An 8,433-nucleotide genomic window follows, 5' to 3' on the forward strand; every position below is an offset into this window, starting at 1 on the left:
AGCGATCAACGAGGGTTTGGGTTAAAGCATAGATTACTCTATGGTTAGAGTTAGGGTAAAGGTTAGTGGAAACTGCGGAAAAATGTTTGCGGAAACTGCGATAAGTTAGGTTAGGGTTAGAGCATAGATTACTCTATGGATAGGGTAAGGGATAGCAGAAACTGTGGTTAGCAGAAACTACGGAAAAATGTTTGCGGAAACTGCGATGAGCGAGGGTTAGCGTTAGGGTAAGGGTTACGGTTAGGGTTAGCGGAAACTGCGATCAGCGACTTCGGCTTTGTGCTATCTTTTTCTCTATCTTTGCAGAAGGAAAATTTTAAAATGTTTGCGGAGACTGCGATTAGCGACTTCTGCTTTTTTTAATTTTTTCTCTTCATCTTTTCAGGGTACAAACTGAGGGTATGAACTGTTCAGGGTACGAACTAGGTTGCATCCGACTGAAATCAAGACACCCATTTATGCCAGCCGCTCAACTTCTTATCAACGAAGCTGATGTACAAGACATCTCTGCGGCTGCTTGGGCGGACCATATATGGAGTTCTGAATGCAATTCAACCGCTACCAGACTCTATTCGTTCATCCCCGACGTCGACACACCTTGGCCTTGTGTCTCTGGTATGCAATGGATTAATCTCCTGCGTTTAATCGCAGCTCCTAACTATAGTGTCTGCTGTTTAAGAACTTACCAGGCATTGTCCGAGTTGGAAAAATTTCTCTATTCTCAAATACTCCAGCTGATTAGATCCTCTTAGTTTGCCCGGTAAGCTCTGCTGCTTGTAAGTGGTGGCTTTCCAATCTTCGTAGATTGCAAACCTTTCTGAGAAATACTTTGACACAGGAGAGGTTGAATGCTAGTATTATTTGCAACATTTTACCAAAATATTTTTAATGACATCAGCATAAATGAAATTGCTAATGAGTTTTCAATGCACACCACCATAAGACGCAGTACGTTCAGTTGCAACAAGTTCTTGTGATGTGTTTGAAAGTTATTATTTTTGTCATAAATTTGCAGATGTTTTTTTGTAGCTTCGATTGTTTTCAGTATCCTGACTAGTGACTTTGTCCTATAGTGCACTAAGTGGAGTAATTTTAGTGAAGGAAAAGACAAGAAAAGTATCACTTCTGTTTGTGTTTTTTTTTTTGGAAAAACTACGTATTCATTGGAAGGTCATAAGTTCGAATCCCACTGGAGGTACCAATTTTTCTTTGACTGCTGCAAGAATAAAAAACAAGCATTCACAAGCGCACTGGTAGGCTAGCACTTTTATTTCCATGATTTCTTATCTGTATATTATGCAGAGGTGGGCACCCGCTACTTTTAAAGTAGCGCGCTACCCGCTACTTAGACCAAAATAGCGCGCGCTACCGCTACCGCTACTCGGACCAAAGTAACACGCGTTACCGCTACTTCTTTCGCTACTTTTGCTAAAATGACATTAGGAAACACTCTTCAAGTCCCTAGTGACGCAAAAATGTTATCATTCGTTTTTTTTACACTGTCATTTTAACGTCGTTATAGAAAACACACTCTAAGGGAAATTTATTGTTACGCATCTTTCAAAAACACGAGCATTTCAAAATGAGTCACTAAGTCCTGCCCACTTTGGCTTAAGCACATCTTTTCCAACAGAGAAAAGTCTCTCCACCGCAGCACTGGAAGGAATGGGGGTGTTGTAGGCTATTTAATAAACAGATGTTTTAACTCGGTATTCGAAAAGCTCAAGGACTTGCTCCTTTCCGAAAAAAAGGCGTCCACAATTGCTGTTTCCTTCTGCATCGACGTTTCACGGGATGGCGCCAAAACACCAAAAAATCCATCGTCGGAGTCGTGACTGGTGTTGGTGTCATTCTTCTCAGTATCAGCCTGGCTTGATGTCTCCCGCAACAGTCGAATTACATCTGTCTTGACTTTTTCTCGTATTGCGTCAGCATCATCCGTGGAAACGTAGTGAAGAAATTGTAGCTACGACGTCTTGAAGGAGAGATGAAGACATGATGCCATAACGCATTTCATGTCGTTGAAGCACTTGTTGAATCGTTTCTTCACCCCTTCAAGGAATTTCACTCTCAACTCCTCACAGGTCACAAGATCACTGATCTCGGTCCACTTCTGCGCGCAAATTGTAATGGTTGGAAGCAAGACTCCGTAATACGCCTTGGACTCGCCCTGGAGAATGTCTAAAGCCTGGCAGATAGGCTTCATCACACGTAGATATTCGCCGAAGAAGTTAACGTCAGCTAGAAATAAATGAGCTGTTTAGAAATAAGACAAACTATGTTGTAACTTCTAAGTTGTAAGCAAAACAAATCACACAAATTTCCCTGTAATGATTTCTTGTAACAAAAACCATCGTGTAGGAAAATTTTATCAACAACAACACCCGCAATATCTTAGCTAACCATTAGTCAACAGTTTTACTTTAACCAAGATCATTGGATATCCGTCCCGTTAGCTTAGTGGTTACGCGCCCGGCTCAAGATCACGCGGCGCAAGTTCGACTCTCGGTGTGTGCTTTTGAGCAAGGCATTTCAGGACTGCTGTCCATTCAGCGGCATCTAATGGATGAAATAATTCCCCGCCACAACACTTCAACAATCGGAAAACTTAATTCACTCTGCTAATCTCGGTAGCCGGCCCTGCATCAAGAGCCTCTAGGCTACAAGTAGGCCTATACGAAACTACCAGGAATAACCAATCAAGGCTTTGTCAGTCCGAGGATAAAGATCCAAAACCAAATAAACCAACCTTTCAGGGGTTGGTTTATTTATTTATTATTAGTTTATTTATTGGTTTATTATTCTTTGCCTACCTTGCTCTTCATGGTGAGGTATAACACACCAAGAGTGTTCTCCTCAAGATCATCAGCACTTTTGATAACCCACCAAAGTCGATCAACATATTGCAACTATCTTTTTTACTCATAGGTCTATAAGTTAGTTTCAATTTGCCAGTAAAGGTTAGATACAGTGGCAACGAAGTTCTTATGCGTTTCTCGATGACGGTTCTACGACACAGTAGGCTAGGCTAATCTTTTGCTGCACTAACAGATTGATAGGCCTAGACGTTTTGAATATAATTGGGTTAAAAGATACATCTCACTGCAAACTCTTTCTAACACGTCTCAAATGCATGATGGAATATATGTAGGGGAGACCGGGGAGGGTTGTTACAATTATCAGTAAATTTAAGATTTCTCTTTCAATGTTTGCACAAAGTTGCTGAAAATTTTATGTCCTAATCTTGCTACATGACCAGTTGTTATAAATACAACTTCAAAATTTAAAAAAGTTATATTTACAAGAAAATATTTGCATTAATATATCAATGAGTCAGTTGTAACAAGTCACCCCAGTATCGGGGTGACGTGTTACACAGTATGGGGTGAAATGTTACAATTTCAAATAGGCTGTTCCAGGGACTCCGTACACTTCCTGAGAGTGGGTGCGGGTAATTTAAGCAGGAACGGGAACGATGATTTGACATCGACAGGGGCATATTGGATTATTGCACCACAGATAGCCTACTTCTGGAAGGTCGCTCCTCAGATCCCATTCGCATTACCGTACTGAAAGCTTCAGTTTCTTATACAGCGTCTTCGGCTGCATGTTTCGCGCCGAAGGCGTAAAATTTTTGCTTTTCAGCACGATTTAAAATCGAAAAATTCTTTCAACGAATCTGAAATCACGAGCAAAAGCTTGTTAACATTCGCCACATTTTTTGAGGTTTTGAGACAATTTTGACTGGAAGAGAGGACGTAGCCTACGCAAAATCCCTCTCTGTATTCTTCCTTGGCTCAAGTTCTCCAAATTTTGCAATTCAAAAGCTAAAAGGTCAAAAGCATTAAGGTCAAAGCTAATCTAAACTTAATTTATAATTACAGAAATACAGCACGACAACCTGTGCCATAACATCCACAGTGAAATAAAAGGTTTTAGTATCTAGAGTCTAGGCCTACATTCAACTCAGAAAAAAAAAGCTAAAATGCATTAACTTTTACAAGAACTGAAAATAAGGAAACGTCTTGATCATTACTATAGGAAGGCCTACCATCTGCGCCGTGCAAGAAATAACACTAAACAAAAAATACCATAACACCCAAGTAACATCTCGTGCCAAAATCTCACAAAAACTACAAAGAAATAACATTATAAACGAACCCCTCAACTCAAACAAAACACTGTGTGCACTCTGCTTCTATTCTAAGCAGAACAGTCAGAAGTTGCCAAGTAGACTTTAAATCTTTGTGCATTGTTGAAAACAAATTCTTTGCAGATTTCATTAACACTTATTTCATCCAAATACACTTGATGGGCATGGCAATGGAATTGAGTCTTGAAGCAGTCATTGTGCTTCGGAACCATGTTTTTAAGCGGCGTAGCAAGCTAAACGATCTTTCAGCTTCTGCAGAAGAAGGGCCATTGACCAATAGAAATTTTACAAGTTTTTCCACACTGGCATAAAACTCTTTGACAATAATAAGTCCCATTAACTTGTTTCGAACATCGCACACATACTTGATCGGCCCAAATTTCTGATGGAAGTGGCTTAAATCTTGACCCAAAATTTTCACGTCGAAGTCATATCGTTCCAACGCTGTTACAGCAGTGTCGTTGACTGTGCCAGATACTAAAACTTCTGTATGCTTTTGGTGAGTTTTAATTTCTTCGCCATTGAAGCGGTGTGTGAGGCCTTGCACTATGCTGTCAATAGATGCATGAAACTGCTGCAATGAGAAGCGAGGTCATGGGAAGCACTTTGCTCACAGCGCTTTTTTAAAATTTGGACTTTAGCTCAGCTTAAGCTATCCACTTGCTGCTGAGATTCCTTGTATAACTCCATAAATTGTTCTTCATTTCTAAGACTCTGGTAATTAATTTTTGAGTTTTCAACCAGCTCCATCATGTCGCTGATGGTAGCCTATAGGCTAAGACTTGGTCTGCAACAGGCCAGTTATCTTTTCAAGTGGTTTGAATAAAGCTTGACAAAGCTGCAATGCAAAGTATGTGTTGCTTTGCAATAATTGGGAATAAAGGCCTAATGATTTCGCAGTGTTGAAATTTTGAAGTGTGTTTAGCAAGGCTTCGTAGTTTAACAACACTGAAGAAATGGCTGGTACACGTGTCAGCCATCTTGCTGGGCACAAAGCGTGCAAGCTATGGTGGGATTCCTCCTGCAGGGCAATTTTGAACTTGCCATACTGATTTTGCAAACTAGTTAGCTCCTGAACAACCCCCATAGCATTATGCAGGTCTTTATTGCATATTTGCGTTGTCTTGCGAGTCGGAGTTTCCAAGCAAAAAACTAAAAAGGTGTGCAACAAAAAAAAACAAAAAACACAAAAGTAGAAAAAATATTAAAAATTAAATTTTTATCTCTGCATTAGTGGGGGGAGGGGGGGTAATTTTGCATTAGTTACCCCCCCCCCACTCCAATTGGTGAAGGGTAATCACTCCCGCGGGCCCCCTCTAACGGAGCCAATGGGCTGTTCTATTAACTGATTTTTCTTACTGAAATACCTAAAGCTGAGGGAATACGTTGACACAGCATTCTTGAATTTATTGAACATCCAGATTCAATAAAAAAAATCATAAACAAGCAAACAACATCATTATTGACAATGTATTGTCACCAGGATTGCAAACACATGATCTCCATCCAACCATTCATGGTATTTGGCCTCAATAAGGCACCCTTTATTAGTTTTTGGCATTTTTAGGCACAGATAGGCCTACAGCAACAACAGATATTAGTAGAACTTACAAATGTAATCAACTATTCTAAATAATACAAAATTTGTTATCTGAGTACCAAATTAAGTACTTTTTCCAGTTGGGATGAGCAAGCATTGCACTGTGTAACAACTCACCCCAATAGTAGTTGGGTGAATAAGATCAACATAGCCTATATGTCAAACATGTGACATTCAGCTTTAAAATATTTTTAATGAATCAAAGGTATTGCACTTCAAGTCTGATTTAACTTTGAAGCCAGTTAAATATCACTCATAGTTTTGTAGCAATAACATTTTCTTTGACAAAGCAAAAGTTTCTTTTCATACCCTAAAACTGTTTTTCATCAATAATTTTCTACTGCAGCCTTCAAAATGGCTGAAGCTTCGTTTGCACATGAAAACTAAAAACCTAAAAGAAAAAAACTTCATTCCAGCGATTGATGTGAACTAATTTAAAAGTTAAAAGGACTGTAACAACCCTCCCCGGTCTCCCCTAAGCTTGTCTGTGTCCTCTCTAGATGACAGACGAGAGTTTGTGCTGCCTGGAGTCCTATCAATTCATGGAATTCCTACTCCGGTATTAGTCCAGTCGTTGAAGCAAAAAAAAGGGCCGAACCTTGACTTAATTGGTGTAAAGCTGAAACTTTGCGCATTGTTTCTGTTGATTATGTACATTGACAAAAAAAAATCCCCGAGAAAATCTTTTGTTGAAAAAATGTTATCCGCCTTTTTTGAAAATCCGCCATTTTTTTTCTCAAATTGGCGGATAAACAAAATTTGAATACTTTTCCGAAGTATCGTCATACTACGGCTTCTTTAAAATATGATATTATCATTGTCACAATTAATTAGCAAACTTGTAGGTACTCAATAACATCTATATTTGACTTTAAACGAAGTGACATTAACAAAATATTATATATATAGCCTAATAGCCTACGCTAATGTAGGCTATAATAGTTCCAAAAACGATAAATTTGTTCACTTATAGTCAGGTCAATATATGGTTTGACCCCAAAAAATTCCTACAAAAGGTTTTCCAACGTTTTTTTTTAGTATTTATCATCAAGAATAATATATTAAAAATCTAGGAGAATCAGAGCACTGGAAAGTTGTCATTTTCAAGATGGCCGCCAAAACAGTATAATGACAATAATTCACTTAATATTCATGCTAGAGCTCTAATTCTGGTGTTTATCCCTAAGTTTAAGGTGGTAAGGAATTCATTAAAACAATTCAAAATGAAATTAACTAATTAGTTTAATTAAAAGATTTATATGAAACAAAACCAATAGTGAAAGACTTGACAGTACAAGAATCGCAGACCACTTGTTAAGTTATTTATATTCAGTTGCTTAATAAGTCCTGGTCATCATCTTCATCCAGTAATGACTGATTGTACGTATTGTCACAGGCATCAAGTTGCACTGTCCAGTGTCCACATGCTGAGGTAGCCTACAAGGTAGATTATTCTGCCTACACCTGGTAGTGCTACAGGCAGTTTGTGCAGTTGCAGTGGTTAATCCATAAGAGGGAATCTGGGTCTGCATTCATGTCCGACTCTGTTGTCACAAACTGACTGCTTTCCAGTTTCCAACCCCACCCGCGAGTTTCCATATCACTCTCCTGTCCTAGCCACACCATTATTTGGTAGTAAACCCTTAGACAGGGAATTTTGTTGATGACTCAGTAGGTGGTAGGCGTTCTAGTGTCACAAATGTTTGGGAAGAGACTAGGCTACTTTTTTTCTTAGTAGCCTACTCTGTAGTGCAATGACGAGAGGGAATCCGTCCGCGTGCCCCAAAAAATCACAGCCATCGCTTGACAATCTTTGTTCACAATGGATGCTGCTGTCTGCTTTGGAAGAAGGAGGTAACTGGCACAGTCTTTCAGAATAGCATCACCCTTTACCAGCTTGTGAAAGACAAATTTTCTTACCCACACCAAAGATTCTTGATGTTGTGTCACATCTAGTGTAGGCATGTAGAAAAAGTAACTGGGAACATAATTCTTCACCCATCACGATTTTCAGTTCGTTTTTATGATACACTTTGTCAGCATTTTCCTTGTCGGAACGGAAATATAGATCTCTGTTTACTTGTTGCGCATAATGAAGAAGCAGGACAACAGATCTGTGTCTTCTCCAATCAACGTTGTCGAGTGTGACACTGCACTAAGAACAGTAGCCTTCACAATCGGAACATCAGCACCCCCTGGGGTATTGATCACTTCGCAGCCTTTAGGCCACCCCGAAGTGTTTTACTGATCGAATAGGTCGATCATTTTTTTTTTGTTCATGTACATTAACGTGAATGGGATTAACGGGAATGTCCCTCGCAAAACTTGCGTGGGTCCAGCTTAACCGCCTACGAACCGGCGTCGGTCGCTTTCGTTTAGACATGTGCAGATGGGGCCTGGCTCCCTCACCGGGATGGGAGTGTGGTGCCACAGACCAGACAGTAAACCATGTCGTCCATGACTGCCCAATCCATCAACCACCACATGGAACGCTTGGACTGAAGGCCCTGGATGATGAGATTGTCGAGTGGCTGATGACCTCATGCCCAAACATATAGTCCGGAAGAAGACAGCTCCTACGACGAAGAACGTTATCCTCGGCCACAACACCATTCACAATATTCCTCAGGGTTTGATCTTAAGAAAAAGGTACATAACCAGCCAGTGATGTCTTCTGCGC

Source organism: Aplidium turbinatum, chromosome 1 (genome assembly GCF_918807975.1).
Source record: "Aplidium turbinatum chromosome 1, kaAplTurb1.1, whole genome shotgun sequence".
Lineage (NCBI taxonomy): Eukaryota > Metazoa > Chordata > Ascidiacea > Aplousobranchia > Polyclinidae > Aplidium > Aplidium turbinatum.